Genomic DNA, 24,163 nt, shown 5'->3' with positions numbered 1-24,163 from the left:
GTGATGAATTTTTGCCTGAATCCCCTGGCAATTCCTTTTACCTGTGAATCATGATCAGCTCATGAAAGGAAATAAACTTTCCTTTCTTGTTTATTGATTTGTTGATTATTCCTTCCCACACCTAAAACCCAAATTAATTAGTTCTGTTTAAACCCAGATGAGGGTAAGTCTCCAACTGGCAAGAACATGACTGCGTGGTTGGACAGAGGTCACAGGGAAATGGCTTGGTAGTAGTTGTCTAAATCACTGTATCACTATCCATGTTCTTTCTAAGGACATTTTTCCTTGAATTATCGTGCAGTCCCAAGGCACTGAAGACAAACTTGCACAAACCCATCCAAAAGTCAGCCTCTCAGAAACGCTAGGAACTTACTGGCTTTGGGTCTCTGTTGCTGAGCCAGCAAGAGAGAGTGTTGGCTTTTGGTTTAGGCGGATCAGGCCAAACTCTGATTTGTTTGCATTTGTGCACCAAGTTTTGTTTTGTTTTGTTTCTGGAATGGCAGCTGTATATAGAATACACTGTGGGAAAAGATTGAGTAAGCTCCTTTCAGAAAAGCTTTACCAGACATTTGCCAAAAAGAAGAAAAAGATGATGATTTTGTTCATTGTTTCCTCGGAGCTCAGAAAACCATTCTCTTGGGTCAAGGTGAATTGTTGATGTGTTTATAGGGTTAAATAGCTGTTCCGAAGATGCAGGTAGATATTCTGCAAGCCTCCAGATGCTGCCAAGAGGAGAAGTGAATGCTTAGCTCTGGAAACATGCAGATCACTTGCTCAGGGCCTCTTCCTTGAAGGGTTTCTGTACGTCTTGTTTGTTGGTATTTCAGTAGCATGTGAAAGGCCTGAGTTTGGATTGAGTCTCCGTTGACCAACATTGTAACAACAGGCCATGACTATCTCCAGAGAGGTGACAGTATGGACCACAGGCACAGCAGATGGATGGGAAGAGTGAAGGGGGCAAAGGAGAGAGGATGAAAACGGTGCTTCTGTCAGTGTTCTGGCAAAGCTGATGGTAGGCAAGACCTGCTTTCTGAAGCAGTATTGAGTAGTAACGCTTTGCCTACTTCCAGGCTGTTCCTAGTAGTGGTTGGATATCACTATACCTGCTGGATAGGAGCAGGGAGGGGAGAAGCGATTTACCCTAAACTCCATGTGGAGATAGCAGCTGAACCAGGGGCAGGAAGTCCTGGTTCCTCAGTCCTGTGGATAAGAAATGAATTTATAATCCCCAGGCAGGTTCAGATATTTTAATCCTCTACTTTGCTGCTGTTTTCTGTAACCTTTTGAACCAGAAGCTGGAGAGCACCAGCATATGCGAGTTTGATTTCTGTCCTTTTTATAGCCGGTTGTTTTTAAGTACAGCATTGTGTGTGCCTGATATTCAGGTACTCAGCCCACATAATGCCATTTTGAATTGTTTGAATCAAAATTAAACCAACTTCCACCTTCCAGGGGAGTGGTCTAGTTCCCACCTAAGGATTGTGCCTTCCTAAATTCTCACGTAGATTCTGCTCAATGATGATGTTCTCTCCATCATGAACTACAGCGTGGTGCTCAGCCGAGTCCTCACCTAGAGGTGACCACCTTTCAGTGGCAGATGAAGTGGTTCCTGCCTCTGTGAGCTTGGAAAGCATTTGGGATCCTTCCTCTGGGACAGAAAAATTTGTTGTTTATTTGTCTGAGCTGGTATTTTCACTATGCTTTACTTCCATTGCTCCTGTCAGATGTGTCGGTTTTCGTTATATCTTCGGATAAGGCTCATGTGAAATGGGCTTCTGTTTTGTTTTCTCACCAGAGGGGTGATTCATATTCAAATTGAAATGTTGCATTGCTCTAAGCCAACCTTCTCCCCATGTGATAATGGGCGGAGAGGGAGACGCAGGCATGGACTGCGCAGGCTTATTTTTCTCCTACTGAATTTAGAAACTTTTCAAATGGCTTTTTAGGAAGGCATAGGGACTTAACTGCCTGGCATGGGAGAATCCTGGTCTTGCGTATTTTAAGAACATGAGATGAGCCTGAATCTCATCACTTGTCTGTTTAGGCTGCAAAGCCATATGTTACCAGCAGTATTGTCCAAAAAAGAGAGAATTTACAGTCCCTTTTAAGTTGAGGTTTTTTTGGTTTGGATATTATTTATTTTTGTCATCTTTGTTAATGTGGTCCTATATTTTCTTTCTTAAAAACTGTTATGAATACAGTTGCTTGCTCTTGTCTTGAGGCAGTGTCTCTGCAGGCGCTTTCTGCAGCTCAGCTGAGGCCATCAGCTTATGATCTCTGCTGCTGCCTGATGCTTTCTTCAAAGGAGCTGGTTGCCATCTGTGGAAGAGGAGAGCTGCACGTTCTAGCACATGTTTCTGGTCTTGTCAGAAATGGATGCTGGCTAGTCCAGTCCAAACTTGCTCAACAAACTTTATCGCAGGTACTCTGAAATAGAGAGAGCAGATGCTGAGATTCCAGCTGGGGTTTTGTACGTATTCAGAGCTGTGTTGCTCTGTCACCTGCAGCTCAAAGTGAATGTCATTGTAGATCTCATGGAGCTTACTTGCCTGTCCTGTAAACACTCAGACTGAGGGGATAGTGTATTTCATGGAAATCTATAAAATTCAGGTGAATATCCTCACCTTAATTAAAGTGATCTTAACTGACCGAGCCTACTCAAGAGGAGATTTGATGTGTTTTAAACTTACAGCTCAGCTGAGTCTATTTTCTTCCTTTGTTCTTCCAAGTTGGACTTGGCAATGTGAAATGATCCTTCACCACCTGCTTTTCATTCCCACAGACTTTGTGAAACTGGTTAAATATTCCTAAGGTGCCCTGAGATTTTTAGATAAATGTGATATGTGAAGAGACAGTGACGCTTTTAAAGTAGCACCTGAGGAGCCACTGAACCTTGGACGATCTGTTGTCTTTAATGGAATATCCATGGCTGTGTCCTTTGTGTTGCTTGGGCAGTTCAATTGCACCAACAGGCAGAGGGCATTGTGAGGTTCAAAAATCTGCATTTCTGCTGGCATAAAATTAGAATTTACGTGGAAATGTTTCCAAGGAGAAAAGAGACAGTGACAGGTCTTCATAGCTGATGGTAGGTTCGTTCACCACTGGAGAGCTGGTGAGACAAATGTGAGATCTCGGTTACACGTCACCTAAATACTTTCTGACTTAAAAACATTTGAGCTGGAATCACTTGCAATTAGCATGGGCTTGGCAGAAACTGGCACTGCCTCTGTTTGCACAAAAACTGTTTGCACAGTCCGGTTGTGCCATGGGGAAAACTGCCATTAGCAAGTAGCACAGGTGTAGTTTTGAGCTGGTGTCTGTGCAGTGACTGCTCTTGCAGCAGCTGATGATGTCCTTGATGATACACTAGTGACTCTAAAAGTGAGAGCATAGCTGTCTGTCTTCTGTACTTAATCTTTCACCTGTACACTGTGTTTTTTAACCTATTTATCATCATAGCTACGTGTTTTTTAGGCAGCTGCTGGTGCTTGGGAGCTTTTAGCTGCATTGCTTTTGAGAACCTGGGCCCTTGAATGGTCCATGGAGATGTCACTGTTGCTCTGCTCTTCCTAGTCGTCTTTGATCGGATGAGGCAGTTTCCACTGCAGTTAGTTGACTGTGGTCATGCTGGTGCAGAGTGCAACCTGCTGTAGAGTCAAATGACCAGTCTGGGATCAATTGCTCAATCAACACAATAAATTATATATAAATTATATATTTAAGAGTTTGTTAAATAAAGGAATTAATGAGGACCAGAGGGCACCTGCTGGTCCCTATAACCTGTGTTGCTGCTCGGAGGTTGGGAAAGGTGTCTCCTGCCTACTTAATGGAGCCTGGGAGCTTGTGAGTGGGTGGCGTGGGAACTGGGGACAATTGAGGATTCGTACAGGGATTCAGAGTTGCTCCCTGGGGCAGAAAAATAAATGTATGATTCTTGGCTCTAGAATGAAGAAAGCAAGACACTGTGGACTTGTTGCAACCCGTGCAGTCTGTGAATGTTTTCTTCTTGTCAGATGCTGCTGTCACATAAGTAATTTTATTGCCAAAGGGCAGGGAATGAACTAATGAAGTGGGAGAGAGGGCTACTTATTGAAGGGCTACGTGTTGTGAAAATCAGGGCACCAAATGCACAATTCTTCACTTTCTGCTCTTGTAGCATTTATTTATCTGTATGATTTGGGGAGGAGAAGGCATGGTGGTGGAGAAGATACTCATCCAGGAGAAATCACGTGTTCAGATGAGGAGGCGTTATGCATACAACGCCTGAAATTAGCCTTTAAAATAGCACAGTCCACATCTTAGTAATGTATTGAATATACCTTGATAAGAAACAGTCTGAAGTCTTGAGCTTACTATAGTGGATCTGCCATGACTCATCAGGAAATTGAAGGTATTGAGACAAAACTCGCCCCCCTTCAGCATTTTTGGAAGAGACGGGAATTAGTCTTAGACAGGAAGTAATTAATTGTTCTGTGATCGTCATAAATAGGTACCAAACAACAAGCTTGTACTGAAGTATTTATATCCTAAGCCCTGTCTTGTGAGCCCAGCTATCAAGAGTCTTCATCAGACAGAGACAGTGAAAAAAGTTCTCTGGAATGAGCAGCACTTCCACCTACCTGCATTTGAGTGAGACAGGATGGAGGTGAGCTGGTAGGCTGCCTGCTGTAATAAGCCATTTACTAGGATAGTGGCTGCAGGCTACGAATGCCGTTTCTACTTAGTCTGTCTATTCTGTGCAAACACTAAAGAAGAAAAAAAAACCCTCTACCTCAGTAAACTCTATAATACTCTTAATCCCTGGTGTACTCCATGAATATTAACTCAGTGTCGCAACACCACGTGGAGGCAGATGACATGTACACGCAGCCTTCATTCGCCTGAGAAACTGAGGCAGTGGGAAGGACTTTAATTGAGGCTTCTGGTTTTAGACTGGGGCAAAATCCTGGGCAACAGCCCGACTTGCCAGGGAGCAGGATGGAGCCATCTGTCAGTCTTTGATGGGAGCATGGGAATTCTGACTTTCAGGGACTAACCTCATAAATTTAAGGTTTCCTTTGGAGAGATTTGCTGCTGTGCTGTTGTGATGCCCTGCATGCTGGAGTCACAAAGTGTGTATGGGCACTGCTGGCGGAGGTGGATTGTGAAAGGATCAATATGTGCAGGAATCTATCTCTGATTTAGTGAGTCACTATAGCCATTAGGTATCTGTCTGTGGGATGTTGCTGGAAATCCAGATGTTGGGAAAAGAAAGAAGAAAGTCAAGATGGATCAAATACCTGTTCAAAAAAAAAACAAGCCTGAGGAAAAGGAGCTTGATGGCTTTGTGTTTATCTGCAGTGAAGTCATGGCAACAGAGCACTCATTTAGCAAAATTAACTGTTTCTCTATCTTACAAAAAAAAAAAATCAAATGAAAATGATGCAAGGGAACATCCTTTTATTTCAACCAAATGAGTCCATTTGTGCCAAAGCAAAGGAGTCATCCTGGGGAGTTTGCTCCAGAGAGCACGTACTTTATTATAACAGAATGTAATATTTGTCCCAAAGCCATAACAGTAAGAGCCTAGTGCCCTAGGCGAGCACTTTCAGTAACAGGAAACCCAAAGTTAGGTCCCTGCACCCGTACGATGTTGAAATACGCGCTTTGGATCGTGATTTTAAGCTCTCGGTTGTTTGGTATTTCAGCTCAGTTCAGCTCTGGATGCAGCTTTCAGAAGGGCTACAATCTCTTTGAAGTTCCTTATAGGTAATGCTGAGTTTCAGAATTATTTAGGCGCCTAGGGACAAAATGCTGATGCTGCTTCGCTTTGGGTGTACCTAAATACTTGCAAAAAACCAGTCACTTTTAAGTCTCTTTGACTTTAATTGAGACATAGGCTTCTTTGTGCCCAAGATTACTTTTTAGCTTGTAACCTCAGTAGTATTTGAAAAAATTCTCACACAAACCCCGGAAATAACACTTTTGTGCTACTTCTGTTTTGATGGTGGCTGCCCATCTCCGTGCACACACTGCTCTGTGAAGGAGTCCGTGAGGGTGAACCGCACGGTGACTGTATTGGTAGGCACGAAAGCTCATTTTACATCACCGAGAATCTCATGTTTGGAATTCAGAAATTGTTCATCTCAGTGATGGGTGGGGGCAAACTCCAGGGAAAATATCACGAACTCAAATGTGTTGCTTGAGGCGCCTGGAAAACAGTGCCAACCAGATCAAATTTTTACTTTGTCGTTCTCCTGGAGATGGTTTTAGGCAGTGCCTTATGGTTTCCATGAAAGCATCTGACAGCAGAGGTACAGAGCTTTTATCTGTACGAAGGAGTTGAAACAGTTTGGGGGAGATTTTTAAGGATGATTTGACTTTGCGGTTTCTGTCAAAAATGTTGGGGAAACTTCAGACTAATTGGAAACCTGACCGTTCGTTGACATCAGTGCTCACCAGGTGAACGAGAGTTGTTTTCCATTGCTTTTTATACCTGGATGAAACTCGTGCATTTCTCCTGCATCTTAAACTTTGGTTTAATGAAAGAAAAGTGAGACCTGAGTGTAGGTGGATGAGTTTTGGTCAGTGAAGGAAAGCCACAATTGTTTTATATACACAGGTAGATATCTTGGATGTTGTTGTGGAGGTCTTCCATGTAAAAACCCAAAGTTTGAGGGGAGCATCTGTTTTGGGAGGGGCCTCATGTGAATAGTGAGGCTCTTCATGGTGCTGAACTGTGTTTCTCAAATGGGATGGAGAGGCTGGCTGGAGTTGCGTGATGTTTCCCAGCTCAGCCTCAGGCCTGCTGTATTTGCAGCAGTGGCTGGCTGTTTCTTTCCACTTGTTTCTCTTCTCCAAGGCAGGATGTAGCCCTCGCTACAATACGAGAGCAGAAGGGCCAGGCTGTAGCAACCTGCTGCTGGAGAGATGACCATGGGCTCAGATACGGCTGCCTGGAGGGAGGAGAGCGAGTAGGTGAGGGTGGGAGTGCAAATCCAAGGTGTTTGCACCTGAGATTTTCTAGAGGCTTTTAAGGAGTAACAACTCACATCTCGGGCTGTTTTGAGGAGGGATGAGATCCCCACACAGGAGCACTAGCAAGTTAGGTTGTCCCAGCACACACAGGGCGAATAAGCACAGTGGAAAAGCCTGAGCGACTGCTGCCAAACGGCTGGGAAGATGCAGCCCACGATGTCTGTTGTGTCTGAGATCTCTGTAAAGTCTCTCGCATCCTTCCTCAAGTTTAGTTTTCCAGTGGAGGCTGTCGCAGTAATGAGAATGTCTCCCATCTGCTCCTCACATGGCTTGGCACATTTAGCTAGAATATATATTTTTATTACGGCGTTAGCCAGTGGTAACCATGACAATTAGACTTATCATGCAGCACTTTTTTCCCTCCTTGAGTCAGTTTGAAATGCTGACAATTAAATAGATACAGTACACTTTAGAGATCCATCAGTCTCTTTGTTGTCTTGACAACCAGAGTATATTTAGAAATGTAACAAGTACATGGAGTTCAATTGCACTTTTGCTAAAACATAGTTTTGTAGCTTGAGGATTTAATCTGTTGTTTGTAGATCCAGGTGCTTATTTGAGCTGTTCCTTGACTTTCTCTTTGGTCTCTCTGGGAAGCTCCTACATAGCAGCGAGGAGACTTGGCTGGTGGGAGAAGGATCCTCATCAGGCAGGGAGCCTGTTGGAGAAGCTGCGTGTGGCGGGGGCTTGGGCGAGGGGCTGTCAGCCCTGTGTATGTGGGTACTGTCTGTCCTGTACCCCTGGGTGCTCGTGGTGCCCTGTACCCCCTGGTTACTTGTGATTTGGCTGTTGATGTGCAGCACAAGAGGAACATGTGTGATCGTCGTCCCAGATCTGCTATTCCTACAGTTCCAGTTCAGCAAACGGTGCTGTGGAGCAATAAGCCACATGCCTGAATATCCTCTTCCCTCTCGCCCTCCCAGACGAGCTGCTGTCACGGTTCGGTACCACTTTGGTGTGGGAGGACTGTGCCATGATGTACAGTGATGGCAGACCGTGATGACTTGCCTCCTGCACCTGAGCTACCTGAGCTTCGGTTGCAACTGGGAGCTGCTCTCTGCCACTGAAGGAACAGTGCAAACTATTTCTCCATACCCCTTCTTCTCTTTTGTCTTTGATCTGCTGGAGGTGTGTTTGTGTGATTTTAACAAAATACTATTACTAAAAATATTACTTTTGATTTTTTGATTCCCATTTGACTGGTAAAATTGAACTCATCCTCTCCTCATTGAGCTGGAGTAGCAGCACGTGGGCTAGATGTCTGGAGCTATGGGTCTTTAAAACTGCACATAAGGCTGGAAGAACAGAAGGGAATATGATGGAGTGCACCTGGAGGGGCTGCAAATGTCCCTGTCTCCCACCACCCCCGTGCACACACTGATGGTGGGTGTGTTGTGTTACTGTGCTACTCTCTGCTCTTTTGAGCCAGCTGTGGTTGGTGCAGGCACGTGCGACTGTGGAGCACGGTTTGGGTATTGTACTCGTACCTGTAAGCGTGGTGACATGGCAGCCCTGAATAGCAGCTGGGACACGTGGCCTCCATCTGCTGCCACCCTTCAGCCCAACGGCTGCGAGACACAGACTGGCACCACAGTGCCCTCTGTTATGCTCATAGCACAGGGCCCGGCAGTGCTGCTGCCTCGCGAAGCTGTTTGTGAAGTGAGGGACACCTAAACATGAGTATCTCAGAGTGTTTTCCTGCCTTGAGCGATAAATGAGTGAAATTAAAAGCAGTCGAGGAAACATCGCAAATGTTCCCCACCTCTCCTGTATCTGGCTGAAGTGAGCTGTGGTGCTGGTCAGGGCTGCCCTTTCTGAAGGCTCCAGGTCAAGGAGCTACTATAAAGGACTTCTTTCCAGCAAGGTGTTGGTGCCCTGAACCCCGGGGCAGGGCCTGGGATACTCGTGGATTTTCTGCAAAACATCAGGTCAGACTCTTCCACATCCCCCTGTCTGAGGGTGAGCTTATAATTGCTGCTTGGCAGCATAATTTGGGCAGGACAACTGGAAAAAAAAACCCACAAACTAAAAGTCATCTTCAACAAAGCTGTGGCAACGCAACAATCTGAACAGAAGCTCGGTTACAGTGGGTGGAGTGGCCTTCTGCCCAAGGGAACCAGTTCAGTTGGTGAGATGGTTTAAAGATGACAACTGTGGGTCCAAGGTATGGATGTAGTGATGGTTGGTAGCATGTACCCTTAGAGAACTGTAAAACAGATTGCAGCATTGTTGCTGGGATGCTTCATTACAGGGGGGTGAGGAAGACTCCAGGGAGAGGAGCCCAACCTCAGATCAGCTGTTATGGCCAGTGGTGGCCAAGGAAGTGCATCTGTGTTTCCTAGGGTGCACGTTGTCTTGTCTGTCCACTGTACCTTAAATATAATTTAGCAAGGGTCAAAAGGAGGGGAGGGGATTGTTTTTTTCTAGCTTGATTTGGCTTCCTCATCCCTGTGTTTCTTTTTAATTCAGTATCTGTTGAACAACATGGGTGATTTTTTCAGCGTGTGCACAGCTCTGTTTCGTTTTTGTTTTCTTTACTCCCTCCATTTTGCCAATTTCCCAATGAAAAGCCAAAAACATAGTTATATCTCCACTCCAGCTTTGTTTGTAAACTGTTAACATGCCTTTTTCAAGTGTTTAATAGCTGTTGGGTTTATTCTTAAAATACAACCACCAAAACCCAAAGATGCTGATGAGTCTTCAAGAGCGCTTCAAACAAGTTGCCCGAAAATCTGACAAAGATGATGGTCTTCTGTTAGAACATACTTAGCTGGAGGTTGGATGAGCTGTAATGTTTATGGGTCTGTAGCTCCGTAACCAGACAAAATCAGAATAACTCCTTTGATTTCAGTGGAGCTATATCTGTTTATTACAACTGAGGCTTAGGCAGCACTTTAGATGCGAATTGCAATGCCTCTGAAGTTAAGCAGGGGTTTGATTTAATTCCTGGAAGCAGTAACGTCAGCAGAGAAGAGCTGGGACCCACATACCCCGAAGTCTGTAACTTTGGGTTGCTCTCCTTCCCTTGCTGTCAGGATCAGATTCCCTTGACTGGGGCTGGTAATTAAAATGTAGCTTCTCTTAAGCATGTCCCAAAGGCAGGTGGAGAGAGTGGAAGTGCAGCCTATGCAGATTATCTCTTTCTCTCTCTCTCTCCCCCCACCCCATACTTTGCAAACAAGCCAGTAGTTTTGTTGTTCTCTCTGACTGCTCCTGGTTGGGCTGTTGACGCAGAGCTCATGCTTTCCAGCTCCAAACATGCAAAGGTGCTACTGCTGCATTATCAGGCTGTGATGCAGAGAGGGCTGGGATCTCCTTTCCCCCAATGTGTTTGTGTCCACGCAGTGCTCGGGAGACCCAGACCGCCGCTCATCACCCCCACTGTGTGTGGCATAAGTGATTCACCATGCATTCATTTCTGCTCGCATAAGGGGTGTTAGTTTAAAGCAGGCTCAAGGCATAGGTTAGCGTTAGCTATTTGAAGTCTTCAGTCTGAAAGCAACATCAAACAGGGAGCAGAAAATGTATCATGCACAGAAAAATCTCTGGGATTTGTTTCCCCCTTTAAGAAATAACAATAATAATAAATTCCAAACAGTTTGCATATACTGTCTCCTCTGTGGTCGGGACACCTGTCTGCTTCTTTGCTGTTACTTGATATGGGCTTACAGTGCTTGCAAAAAATGTTAACGTGATTTTTTTGTCATGGCAAATATGAAAGGAATACCCAGCGTCTGTGTGGGCAGGTCCTCAGCAAATTTCTCCGTGCTTCTTGTGCTTTGGTGTGGATATGAAGCAACTGCTTCCCTTCCTCCACTGCGAACCAGGAGGATGAAGCTACTGCCCTGCCAGGCCAGATTCTTCTGAGCAAAGACAGCTGATGGTGGGGCTGATGGGTTTCAGCCTCGTTTCCTTAAAAAAAAGAAATGTATGTGACGGATTAAATAAGTCTCTCCTACCTCTCTGTAATGATTTTTTAACTCCTTGGCTCATCTCAGCCACGCTTGTTAAGAAATAATTAGGCTTTAGGAAACTAGGGGTGAGGATGCAGTTAGGAGGAGCTGGGGGTGACCTGCAGCCAGGAGAGTGGTGGCCTGGGAGAGCTGGGGCAGGCAGAGGTGGACTGAACCTTTCACTAATCATCACTAGTATTTTTTAAACTTGCTTATTTCTTCCCCAGGACTGAGATGAAAGGAAATAAGAGAACACCAGGATATGCTCAGTTATCAATAAGCTGGAAGCATGAAACGCTGCTGCTTGAAAGCAGCTTGTGGTAACTTAGAAAACCTGTGTTTTCTTTTTAACTGGGTGTCTTTGGAGGCACCCAGAAGGGAACCAGGGCTGGAGGTGGAGGTAGGGTTTGCGCTGTCCCAGCCTGCTGCTTGTTTTTTCCACAATTGATGTGTGTTTGATGCATCCTATCTCAGCTTTCCTTCTTCCTGGTGCTCGCATGCAAAGCTGATGCCGTGGGAGTGGCTCATCAGTGGCCGGAGTGGTGGAGGAGTCTCAGGAAGAAGAGGCCCTTTAAGCACGAGAGGCAGAAGGGTGTCTGGTCAGGCTTTGAAAGAGACCTTGTTACCTGCAGCCCATATGTCAGTGCCTTTCACCAGCTCTACAGTGATTTAAAACAAGTAGTTTCTCTCTCTCTCACATAAACCTCAGTTACTCTGACACTTACTCAAATGTAATCTGTCCTGCCAACGCGTGAAAAACCCTTATATGGGTCAAAACAGGGACAGACTGACATGAGTTGTATGAGAGGGGGAAAAAAAGCTATGATCTGCTGCACATAGGAGGGCAAGTGCTGTTACGGGCCCTTTGGGGCTGTTTCCTTGGCGAGGTGTCACGGCCAGCTTGATTTACTTTCTTCTTTTCTGATGAGCAAAACATTGATTCTGACCTTTCTGTTTGCACCCACAGAGGTCCCTCAGAAGAGCCTGTCTGTACGTCTTGGTGCCTGACAGGGCTGCCTTCCTTCCAGGTGAGGAATGGATCAGGTCCCAGGGCTTCTGCCAGCTGCTGAGTTTGGAGAAGACCATGGGACCACATTAGGTCATTCAGCAAACGATAGGTGTTTCTTCAAAACCCAGGGAGATGAAAGTTGGGGTACCCCAGGAGTCTTGAGGGGGTTTTACTGGCTTGAGGTGGTTTGCCTATTTCTGGGTCCAAGTCTGGAAGCGGCAAACATGCAAGCCCTCCCACAAATTGGAATGTTGCATCGTAATGATTACGTGGTCCCCTGCAGAGCTGAACTGGTCCCATGAGCTGTATTACTTCAACCTCTTTTTGAATGAGACATTCCTGCTTGTGGACCTGAATTCGTTCCTCATCCATGGCATGGCTCTCTGCAGCCTGGATACACTCAGCTGATGATGGAGAGCTGACTGTATCAACTAGTTTTAGTGTAACTGTGCTTCAGTGGACAAAAGCAGAAGACCATATAAGCTTGTTAGGAACAACCTGACTAGAAACGTATGTGAGGAGCAAATCTGCGGAATCACAGAATGGTTTGGGTTGGAAGGGACCTTTAAAGGTCATCCAGTTCAACCTCCCTGCCATGGGCAGGGATACCTTCCACTAGATCAGGTTACTGAAAGCCCCATCCAACCTGGCCTCAAACACTTCCAGGGATGGGGCATCCACAGCTTTTCTAGGCAACCTGTTCCAGCACCTCACCACCCTAATCATAAAAAGTGTCTTTCTTATGTCCAATGTTAATTTATTCTTCAGAATTATCAGTTCCAATAAATTCACTGAAGATACTTAGCTGTGACTTAAAGATCAGCCTGAAAAGCACTCCACACTCTTGTAGGAGTCTCTTACTGGGTTATGTGTAGGACATGAATTGTTCTTTGTGCTCATCCCATGATATGATGATTAATTGCAGTGAGGGTGAGCCTTCAGGTAAGGTTGGAAAAAAAGGGAGTTGCGTCAGGGCAGTAGGTCTGTCCTCAAGCCTCTCTCAGTTCTGTCATCCCAGGAGGCAAAAGAGGTGCTACAAACTCATGGCAACTGGGGGAAGAAAGCAGCAAGCAGCCTTGCAGAGAAACAGATAATGAATGAACAGGTGTGGTGCATGCACCAGGGGCTGTGTTGCAGGCCAGCATGGGTCCACAGCAACCCGTTGCCCTCTGGGAGGGTGTGCACTGGTTTTTGTTCTTCCACTACCCTGACAGTTTCGACTAGAGAAGCTACTTTGTTTGCCTTGTGTTACCTGATTAGAGGATCGTAAGATGTCTGTATGGCATGCCAAAACCGGGAGTGCTTCTTCTTTACCCTGTTGTGTCACTGAATATAGGTGCACTTTGATTCTGCCCTTTCGATATGCAACGCACATCCCTCCTTTCTTCCTTTGTCCTCTTATTTGCTTTATTTTTTTGTGGTGTTTTTTTTTGTTGTGTAAATTATAGCTAGCTGGAGATGAGATTTCAGCATCCTGTTTACTGCAAACAGTTGGGGACATTAATAAATGTTGAAAGACAAAGACAGACAAGGGATTAATAAATAGAGGACAAGAGATTAATAGCAAGAGAGTAAGATTTTGTTCAAGGCCTGGACTTCCCAGTTGCTGGGTTATGGAAGATTAATGGCAGCTCTTCTGTTAGTCTCACTCTTTCTGTGGCAGCTTTCCTGGCTGAGTCTAATAAACTGTCCTAGTGAGTTGCTATAAACATGAAATCTAGGAAGAAGCCTATCCTTATAGACTGTTAACTAAATGAGACAGTATTAGTTTTGCTTTCTATTCAAAGCTTAAGCAACAGCATCAATATATTTGTGAGTGGTGAATTCAGATGTTCAGCTGCTTACAACTCTTCTCAGGCCAAAAACATACCATAAAATGTATCTTGCCAAGCAAGCTGTCTCCAACAATTCTTTCTTTATTTTTTGTGTTTTTTTTCACTCCATGTCCTGTGCAAGAGGTTGATTTCTCTTCTCTTGACTGGGTTTTCAGCTTTGTTTCTGTGGAAAATGGGCTCTTGACCTATGGCATCGGCCTCTCATTAGACTTTGCAAAGTTAGCGCTTTCTTACAATGATCTAATCTCACACAAAGAGTGTTCCTGGTTAAATTTGTGGGAGAACTGTAGAACATGGGACTATGTCACAGAAAGTCTTTATTCTGGTTTGCATGGTGTCCTGGGCGTCCTATATAGAAGGTCAGCCTCAAAGTTCTACTTCAAGGGTGAAACTGCCAAGTCAATCACTGCAGTAGTCCTTTGGCATCTGCCCTCACGTATTTTCCGTAGTCTTCACAAAGATGATCCCAAGCTCTTCGTGCATAGAGTTACAGCAATATACGGGTATGTATATGGCCGTTTTGAGAAGGAAGCAGCTGTGTTCCCATAACAGCGAGTGTGCTGAAGACCGGGCTAACATCAGAACTTCATGCAGCAATAGCTGAATTTCTTTTCCAGGGAAGAAAGGCGATGCACTGCTTCAGTATCCCTGTAACAAAGCTCTTCGCCTCTCCTTCACTCTTGCATGCGGTGCCCTTGGCTCCTCGGAAGTTAATTGATTTGTCCGTATTATGATTCCATCTCTAATTTTATTTGTGTAAAGAAGAACATACGCTAATCTTTCTCTAGAGAAATGTTTCACACTGCTCCTCTTTGAATGTTGGCCCTGGCTCTGCCACGTTTCTTAATGAGTCTCTGACTAAGCAGCTACAGTTCCCACGTGCTCCAGCCCTCGCACACACATACTCGCACGCCCACGTGCCTGCTCCCCGTTGAACCCAGCAGCCTGCCCGCTCCCCTCACACTCTCGCCACATTGGGGTTTGATTTAGCAAGGCAGCACCTCCCTGGGAAAGCCCTACATGCAAAGGAGGGCTTTATACCTGCAGGTATAGATAGATTTGGCATCAGATTTGCTGTCCTATGAATCGGAAAGGCTGTAACCTCTTTATCAGGCTGTCCGCCCACCCCCAGGCTCATTTAATGTGCCTCTCCAGGCGCCTGGATTCCTGTGGGCTGTGTTATCCGTGGAGAGGACCCGAGGTAGTGCCGAACATGGAGCTGAACACCCAACACTGAATTACTGTCTGGTATGCCACCGGCTGCCAGATCTTTGATAGCTTGTTTTTAATGAAGATTCCTCCTGTAATTCCTAGAATATCTTGCAGTGCAAAAAAATGAGCTGTGTGTGTATTTTACTGTGGGCTGATTTTTTTTTTCCTGCTCTTCACAGTTCCCCTCCATGAACAGAGAGGAAAGGGAGGGGGAAGCAGCTGACTGGTTTTTTTGTTGTTGTTTTTCTACTTGACTTCTGTGAAATATGCCGCGATCAATCGCTCACAACTAACAAAATGTTTTTGTTTCTCTTTGCAAAAGCATATGGGAACTGCAGGAAAAGCATATGGGCGTTTTTAGGAAAACATATTGGTGAATGGACAAATTATAGTGGTGCCAATATGTTTTGGATGTCTGGCTAGACCACTACTACTACCACACTTGCTGGCATGCAAACCCGTCCACAAGATTTCCAGCATGTGAGTGGTGTGTAGCTGCTTCTGGGGAAAGGCAGGCTGTGCTGGATCAGACCCCTGTTAAAACAGAATTGTGATCCATTTTCAGTGTGCGTGACTGCCTCAACCATGTCTCAGATCAGGCTTCGGGGTTGTGCTTATGGCAGCATATCTGCTCTCTCAGTACACTGAGCCCAGAGTTCCACTTGCAGCTGGCTGCAAGTAGTGGTAATGGTAACCATTTTTCTTTCTGCAGCCCTAATAACACCTGCACATCTTGCAAACAGGCTAGGCAGCCTCTGTTTTCCCTCTGCTGCTCTGTTAGGGCTTTCTGTGTTAGCTGGAGCTATTATTTTTAATTTCTCTATCATGCGGGCTGCTTTTAAGGAAATGCAAAGCATTTGCTGTATTGCTTCTGGACCCAGTCGTGTTTGCCTTGATACTGGTGACCCAGGGAAGGAACCCACCAGCTGGGAGGGACTTGATGGGGAGCAGTAAAGGGATTAAGTGGTCTTGGATGGTGAGTTGTTTCTGGTAGCTCACAGCATCCCTACAGTTTGAGTTGTCCTGTGGTGGATCCCTGTCCAAAGAGAAGTCCTCGATAGCTCCGTCTGGGCAGCCTTGCCCACTCACGCTGGCAGTCAGGGAGTCTGCCTGCGATGGGCATGGCCGTGCTGGGTTGCAGGGGTGGTAGCAGCTCTCTGCCCATGCGTGGGTTTCAGCAGGTCCTTGGGGCTGGCTGAGGTCTCCTTGCACAGGTATGCACAGGGAGAGGCACCTCCTGTCCGTAAGAGCTCATGGTCTAAGTAGACAAAGCAGAGCTGCTGAGAGGGATGGAGTGACCTCTGAACGTCAGGGAGATGGGCAATAACTGAACTCAAGGGGCAGTTTCATAAATAAGTTTAGCAGGCCTAATAACTAACCTGTATTTCTATTGATACAGTCACTTTTGTTCTTTACAGGCGTGAGAGGTGAGACAAAGGAGTGGGCAAAACGTGGCTAGGCACTGACGGGATAAGCAAGATGCTCGCTCGGACAGTCATTTGGATGTCGCGTTGTTTATCTTGGTTATGAATCACTCTCCTATTCCGAGTGGTAATTCAGCACCTTTTAGCGTCCTTCCTCTTATGCCAACTTCGTGATGATTTGCTACTGAGTAATTTTACATTATTTAATGTAGCCACTTTTCTTATAGCTCTTTTGTTCTGTGAGACAATTCCCTATTTTATTATGCAAACAGTACATTAAGATCCTTGTGGGCCAAAGTTCCCAGCAGAGCCCGAGATGACAGCAAAGAAGTAGGTTATTTCAGAAATAATGATTCTCTCCTCTAGAAGCTTTCTTGGAGTTCTGCTTTAACTGCTTTTGATATTATACGTGCTTTTAAAAAAAAAAAAAAGCCAGTACTTCCTAAATGTTATAGAGCTCAAAAAATACACAGTATGCCTTGTCACAATATTTAATACAGAGTGCTATTTACAGTAATGAATCAAAATGTCAGTTTTTAAAATATGAACTGTCAGAGTGTTCCTACTTTGCAGAAAACTTTGATATGACAGTTTGTTAATCATATGACTATTACATCAAATGTGTCTCGGAGTACTTTTGCTCAACAAAGTCTTTTTTTATTCCTTCTCCCTCCCTTTTCACTGTTAATTCTGGTAGAGTTGTTTGACTGAATGTACTTTAATTAGAGGTCGGAAGAATCCGGAGCTGAATGCTTTTGTGTGTTGACAGATGGGATCTGTCGATGCCTATGTTCATGCCGATTGTGGTCACCTAGTCTTAAGCACAGCCTGGTTTGGATCACCTTTATGTTGTGTCCCCAGTGGTTGCCCCAAGCCTGCTGTGTGCTGGGGCTCAGGCAGCAGCGCTGGTGGAAGCAAGCCCTGACTGAGCAGCGCTGATGCCTCCAGGTATAATTCTGCATTTGGGGCAGCTGGGCTAAAACTGTCTCTTGACTAATAAAAAGCTGGCTTGTTTAGTGATGTGAAGGGGCAAGTGAAATAAAGATGTCAAGGCTGCCTGTGCGTCCTCGTGTGAGCTGAAAGGGTTGTTGTGCAGGGCAGGATTGGTGCTGCTCCTGGAGGAGGAGGAGGCAGGGGCTGGGGATGCCAAAGTCCTCTCTCCAGTGGCTTTGATTACTCTGGACCCAGGTCGAGGAGCATGTCTGTGCTCTGAACTCCCCTCTGTGAATCTAGGCTGGAGTACTTCCCCTCTTTTGGTCTTTTGTTTGCTTATCTGTAAAATGGGAGTGACTAATTGATGGACGAGTCTCCTTAAAGCCAATTATTCAAACAACTCTGCTTCTTGATGAAGATGAGGAGGACCTTATGTAGATAACTGTACTTTCAAAAACAGCCTCTGGAAGGAGAGGTGTTTGATGCTAATATGAAGATTGGAGCCCAGAGAGGAGTCTCAGGTGCAGCCGAGCCATGTATCTCTGCCCATAACTTTGTGACACATTGCCTGGGGCTTCAGATGGATTGCCATTGCTTATTTAAACTCAGAGTTACTGTTGCGTAGGTCTTACAAGTGCAATATTTCTGATCTGGAGTTGGCCCAGCACAGCTATGGGAATAGCAGGAGTCTAAAAAGGCAAAAGCTGTATCAGCAGTCCAGAAATGAGGAGCATGGGCAATGCTAGACAGCAAAGCTTAGAATCACAAAATCGTAGAAGGTTTGAGATGTAAGGGAACGTTAAAGATCATGCCATGGGTGGACGGGGGGGGTGTGTACTAGATCCGCTAGTGGAACTAGGATCGGATTGCTTGAAGCCCCCATCCAACTTGACCTTGAACATGTCCAGTGATGGGGCATCCACAGCTTCTCTGAGCACCCTGGTCCGATGTCTCACAACCTTCATCATAAAAAACGTCTTCCTTAGGTCAAATTAGATATTATTCTTGATCATGGGTGTTTCTTGAGGTCTGATTAACTTGGCCTCAGTTGTTGTTTAATAGACATGTTGAGCTGAAAGGCCAAGTCAATTGGAGTGTAATAGAGGCACATTGGCCAGCTCTCATATGTGAGAGGCACAGGTAAGGGCACTGGACGTGTCTGAAGTTTGATACACTGAGGCCCACTGGGTCTCACCAGTGGAAAGAAGTTTGGGAGGGTGAAGGCACCGCTGCAGCATCTCTCACAGTAACATCCTGTTGATAGAGGAGGTGAGGAAAAAATAAAGAGGAAAGGCAGGGGGCAAGGAAGTGTCTGGTAGGTGCCATGATGATGGCACGAGAGGCTCTGCTGGCAGTGGTGCCTGGTGTGGACCATCAGCTGTCTGGTGAAGCCAGTCCTGAAAAGGCTCTTACACAAATGTGGCTGGGAAGAGGGGCTGCCAGCAGCGAGTGCCACTGGCAGGGGCAGTGTGAAGGTGTCACTTGTCAAACCATGTCTTTGTCACCTCCATCGAATGAGTGCTTCTGCTTGTTGCGTTCCCTTATCCCACAGAGGAAAATGGATTATTATTCAATTTTCATTTTAGACAAACCGCATTGTTAGTGCAATGATTTTTCTTTTATTATTGTTACTTCAATGGATGGAAAAGGAGCTCTAACAGATGTATGATTAGCAGGGCATGAAATTAAAAATGTTTGTGTACAAGGAAAAGATTGTTTACTACCAGATTCCTCATTTGAAAATTAAGCGATACTAAGATTGGCTGTGCGATTCTGCAGCAGGCATGCAGCCCCCTTCCCTCCCTCTCCCCTGCAGCAGCATCGGCTGAAGAGTAACTATTTTAAATGTTACCTGTATGAAAAAGAGTAATAACACAACTGAATCATAGAATCATAGAATGGTTAGGGCTGGAAGGGACCTTCAAAGGTCATCTAGTCCAACCCCCCTGCAAGGAACAGGGATATCTCCAACTAGATCAGGTTGCTCAGGGCCTTGTCCAACCTGGCCTTGAACGTCTCCAGGGATGGAGCATCCACCACCTCTCTGGGCAACCTGTTCCAGTGTTCTACCACTCTCATAGTAAAAAATTTTTTCCTAATATCCAACCTGAACCTACCTCCCTCTATTTTAAAACCATTACCCCTTGTCCTATCATAACTGGCCCTCCTGAACAGCCTCTCCCCATCTTTCCTGTAGGCCCCCTTGAGGTACTGGAAGACCGCTATAAGGTCACCCCGGAGCCTCCTCTTCTCCAGGCTGAACAGCCCCAACTCTTTCAGCCTGTCCTCATAGGAAAGGTGCTCCAGCCCTCTGGTCATCTTTGTGGCCCTCCTCTGGACCCTCTCCAACTGGTCCATGTCCTTCTTATGTTGGGGACTCCAGAACTGGACGCAGTACTCCAAGTGAGGTCTCACGAGGGCAGAGTACAGGGGGAGAATCACCTCCCTCGACCTGCTGGCCACGCTCCTCTTGATGCAGCCCAGGACGCGGTTGGCCTTCTGGGCCGCAAGAGCACATTGCCGGCTCATATCGAGCTTCTCGTCCACCAGTACTCCCAAGTCCTTCTCCTCAGGGCTGCTCTCGATCCAATCACCACCCAGTCTGTATTTATGCCTGGGATTGCCACGACCCAGATGTAGGACCTTACATTTGGCCTGGTTAAACTTCATGAGGTTGGTACGGGCCCACCTCTCCAGCCTGTCAAGGTCCCTCTGGATGGCATCCCTCCCTTCCAGCGTGTCGACGGCACCACACAGCTTGGTGTCATCGGCGAACTTGCTGAGGGTGCACTCCATGCCACTGTCCACGTCACCGACAAAGATGTTGAAGAGGGCCGGGCCCAACACGGACCCCTGAGGGACGCCACTCGTGACCGGTCTCCACTTGGACATTGAGCCGTTGACCACTACTCTCTGAGTGCGGCCATTGAGCCAATTCCTTATCCACCGAGTGGTCCATCCATCAAACCCATGACTCTCTAATTTAGAGAGAAGAATGTCGTGCGGGACAGTGTCAAAAGCTTTGCACAAGTCCAGGTAGATGACATCCATTGGTCGACCCTTGTCCACCGATGCTGTCACCCCATCGTAAAAGGCCACCAAGTTGGTCAGGCACGATCTGCCTTTGGTGAAGCCATGTTGGCTGTCACCCACCACCTCCTTGCTCTCCATGTGCCTTAGCATGGTTCCCAGGAGAATCTGCTCCATGACCTTGCCAGGCACAGAGGTGAGGCTGACCGGTCTGTAGTTGCCTGGGTCCTCCTTGTTCCCCTTTTTAAAAATGGGGGTTATGTTCCCTCTCTTCCAGTCATCGGGGACCTCGCCAGACCGCCACGACTTCTCGAATACAATAGCCAGTGGCTTGGCAACTTCATCCGCCAGTTCCTTCAGGACCCGCGGATGGATCTCATCAGGTCCCATGGACTTGTGCACCCTCAAGTTCCTCAGATGTTCTCGAACCTGGTCTTCAAGTACAGTGGGCGGTGGTTCATCCTCACAGTCCCTGCTAGTTCTTTCCACAGCTTGGGTGGTAAGACAAGAGGCTTTACCATTGAAGACTGAGGCAAAAAATTCATTGAGTACCTCAGCCTTCTCTATGTCCCGGGTAACCAGAGCACCAGTATCCTTCTGGAGGGGGCCTACATTCTCTTTGGACTTCCTTTTGTCCTTGTGCTCACCAATAGGGAGGGACTGGTGGGCGATGTGAAACTTAAGGATAGCCTTGGCTGCAGTGACCACGACACAGTGGAGTTCAAGATCCATGGGGCAGCAAGGAAACCATTCAGCAAGCTCTGTACCCTAGACTTCAAGAAGGCGGACTTCAGCCTCTTGAAGCACCTGATGGGCAAAGTGCCGTGGGAGGTGGCCCTGGAGGGACAAGGGGCCCAGGAAAGTTGGTCCACATTCAAGGAGCACCTTCTCCAAGCTCAGCAGAGGTGCATCCCGATGAAGAACAAGTCGGGCAAAAAGACCAGGAGGCCGGCGTGGATGAGCAAGGAGCTCCTGGACCAACTGAAAATGAAGAGGTTAGCCTACAGAGGGTGGAAGCGGAGACAGATAGCCTGGGAGGAATACAGAGAAGCTGTAAGAGTGACCAGGGATCAAGTGAGGAAGGCTAAAGCCCTGAAGGAATTGAATTTGGCAAGGGATATAAAAAGCAACAAGAAATGCTTCTATAGGTATGTAGGGGACAAAGGTCAGTACCTGCTTTTGGAGGCAGATTATCTAAAGAGCTTGTTCTCCTGCTCTGGCACCAATGGTGTCAATTCAAGAAAATATTTTGACTGGTGCTTAAGCCCCATTGATTAGGGCAAATTGAGCATTTTCTATCAAAACTCTTTTGAGTGGAAAATAAGGTTCTGATTGAGTAATTCCAAGTGTGGATGTTTACATGGGTGAAAAGTATTTGGTGTCAAAATGTTGAAAAATACATGTTTGGAGTCTCTGCTGCAACATACGCGGAGGGGTGCGGATTGGTGTGCGATAGCCAGTCCTTCCCCCTCTGTGTGGGTCAGTCTTGTAGCCCAGCCACATCTCATCAGTCTGTGCAGCCTGGGGGTCCCCAGAGCACCAGGATGGTGGTGCCTCCTGGGCTGTGTAGTGTATGTGGACACTTGAGAAACTGGAAACCAGTCGTCTTCACCTGCAAATGCTGTCAGCGCTGGGATGGTAGTTTTGCATGGGAGTGCTTTCAGACTCTGATAGAAAGCCATCAGCATTTAGATTTTTCTCTTAAAAGTCATGTGGGGATTTTCTCCCCCATAGAAAATGTCTGTCCTTTTTTTTATTTTTCTGTGGTAATGAACTTCTTAGTTTGAGAAAATGGTCTGGTGTCTTCTGAGCTCTACCTGTGGTGCACAGTTCTCCGGTACAGCTGCTCTTTCCTGGTTGCCTTTAAAAATCTGGTAATGAATTTGGAAAGAGCTAGGTTAAGAAACATGCCTCGGAAACTTTGTTTATCTGTGTTATGCTGTTGAGATAAGCCTGGTCCTACCTAGGGCTGAACATTTCCCAGGTATTTTGAGTTTCTCACCTATCTTATTCCGTTCTTTTTATCCTCTAAAAACTTTGTGGCCAAGTTCAAGGCTGACGTGAGTTGAAGTCTGTAGGGCAACTTGTGTGGAAAGTTTCACCTGGGTGAGTGTTTGCAGGGCCTGGACCTGAGGCATCATTGTGATGGATTCTGCCCTCTGAGCCTGGATGGCACTGAGCAGAAAATAGGAAGAGGACTAAAAGATTGTTCCTGCTCTCTGGGAACAATTGAGACAGAAAATTGCTTCCAGGATTTCTTCACTTTTCTGTGGAGGGTAATCAGCCTGTGTAATTCTCTGCCACAGGAAATACTGCCTGAATCTGTTACCCACAGACAGCGAGCAAAGTTTGGATAGCAGCCTGAACACCAAAGGTACTGCAGAGCAGGGACTGTCCTTTACGCGGGTTTTTTTTTGATGTAGTGGCTGCTATACGTGTCATAGGATGTCACAGTGATGCAACTAATATGACAGATAATTGAGTATTGACTGGGATGCTCGGTGTGTTCCTGGTACACAGTTGGACTGATCTCCAGACTTCAGCGCCCTAAATAAGGAGGCAAGTTTGTATGCTGAGATGGTAAATGGAGTTTTGCTTAGCGTGCTGCTCAGGTTCTAAGCCTGAGATTGTGGGGGACATGAGAGCAATTCCAGTGAGATGATGGGTGTCCGTTAACTTCAGTTCTCTTCTTGACTCACTTTTTTATCTTTGCTTCATAAATATAAGCAAATCGCTATTTCTGCCCCTTTATTTGTTCATCTGAAGGATCGGGCAGCGTGTGGGCTATTTGCAGGGGTTTGTGTTAAGTTTCAAATAAGGCCTTTCAGCCACGTGTTTTCCTGCAACTTTTAGAGGAAATGATTTAAATTTTTTTACTCAAGTGAGAATAGTTGTGGCCAAATGACTGTGTGAGCATTATACCTGCTGGGCACCAAAATTTGATTCCTAAATTTCCATTAGCAGGTCATACTGGGCCAAAGGATCTTGAGCTGCTAGAAAAGAAAAGAATAAAACAGAATGAAGTTGGTGTTTGGTTATGGGCTCTGGATGTCATTGTTCCTGGCTGTTCATCTGGCTAATGTTTGCTTTTGTGTCGTATTTGTCTGTGTCTGTGCTTCTGTGCGCATGGGGAAAAGGAGGACAAATATCACTGGGGTGGATTAGCATTAAAAAATAGTTAACTGATCAAAGCCATAAAGCTTGTCCAAGTGAATTCTTCAGAGAAATAGCTTTGAATTTCCCAAGCAGCCGCAGGCCATAAAAGCGAAGCGCTATCGTTCAGAGATGCAAAAAATCCCCTTCTGTTGGAGCGTTGGACTTATTTGTCCCTTTTTAGGAGGGCATTCAAAATGTTTTCTTAATTTTCTTCTGAACAGCTCTCTGCTACGCATCGTGAGCCTTCGCCAGCTGAGATAGCTCCACTCCCCCTCAGTTTTAACCCGCCACTGAAATCTAATATATCCCTACTTGGCGTTTTGGATACGTTTCAGCTCTGTGCGCTTGGCAGTGGGATAGCCCTTACAGAGCACTTCTAGTCTCTGAGCTCGAAGTGTTGTGAAGAGGGGGCTAAATGTTGTTCCCAGTGTCTGGATGGAAGTGATGAGAAAGGGAGGATGCAGATGGAGAGTGACGCCTGGAAAGATGTCCTGCATGGCCCAAAGGGATGGCGGGGCAAGCCCTGTTCCCTGATGCCATGTCCTGTCTTGACATTGATCCCTCCCCAGCAGGAGCATCAGCCCCACGAGGTCT

At 46.1% G+C, this 24,163-nt stretch overlaps 1 protein-coding gene across 1 annotated transcript in view; it reads left to right on the top strand.

Annotated features, from left to right (window-relative positions):
- The window catches only part of LPP (LIM domain containing preferred translocation partner in lipoma), a 348,054-nt gene that overhangs the window by 93,702 nt on the left and 230,189 nt on the right, over nt 1–24,163 (top strand). Inside the window, exon 4 of the mRNA XM_086618391.1 lies at nt 11,938–11,998. The gene's annotated coding sequence lies outside the window, so the exon portion shown is untranslated. The remainder of the gene's footprint in view (nt 1–11,937; nt 11,999–24,163) is intronic.

This window comes from Tauraco erythrolophus, chromosome 11 (assembly GCF_009769465.1).
Source record: "Tauraco erythrolophus isolate bTauEry1 chromosome 11, bTauEry1.pri, whole genome shotgun sequence".
Taxonomy (NCBI): domain Eukaryota; kingdom Metazoa; phylum Chordata; class Aves; order Musophagiformes; family Musophagidae; genus Tauraco; species Tauraco erythrolophus.
The sequence above is the reverse complement of the archived record's forward strand: the minus strand, read 5'-3'. Positions and strand labels throughout refer to the sequence as shown.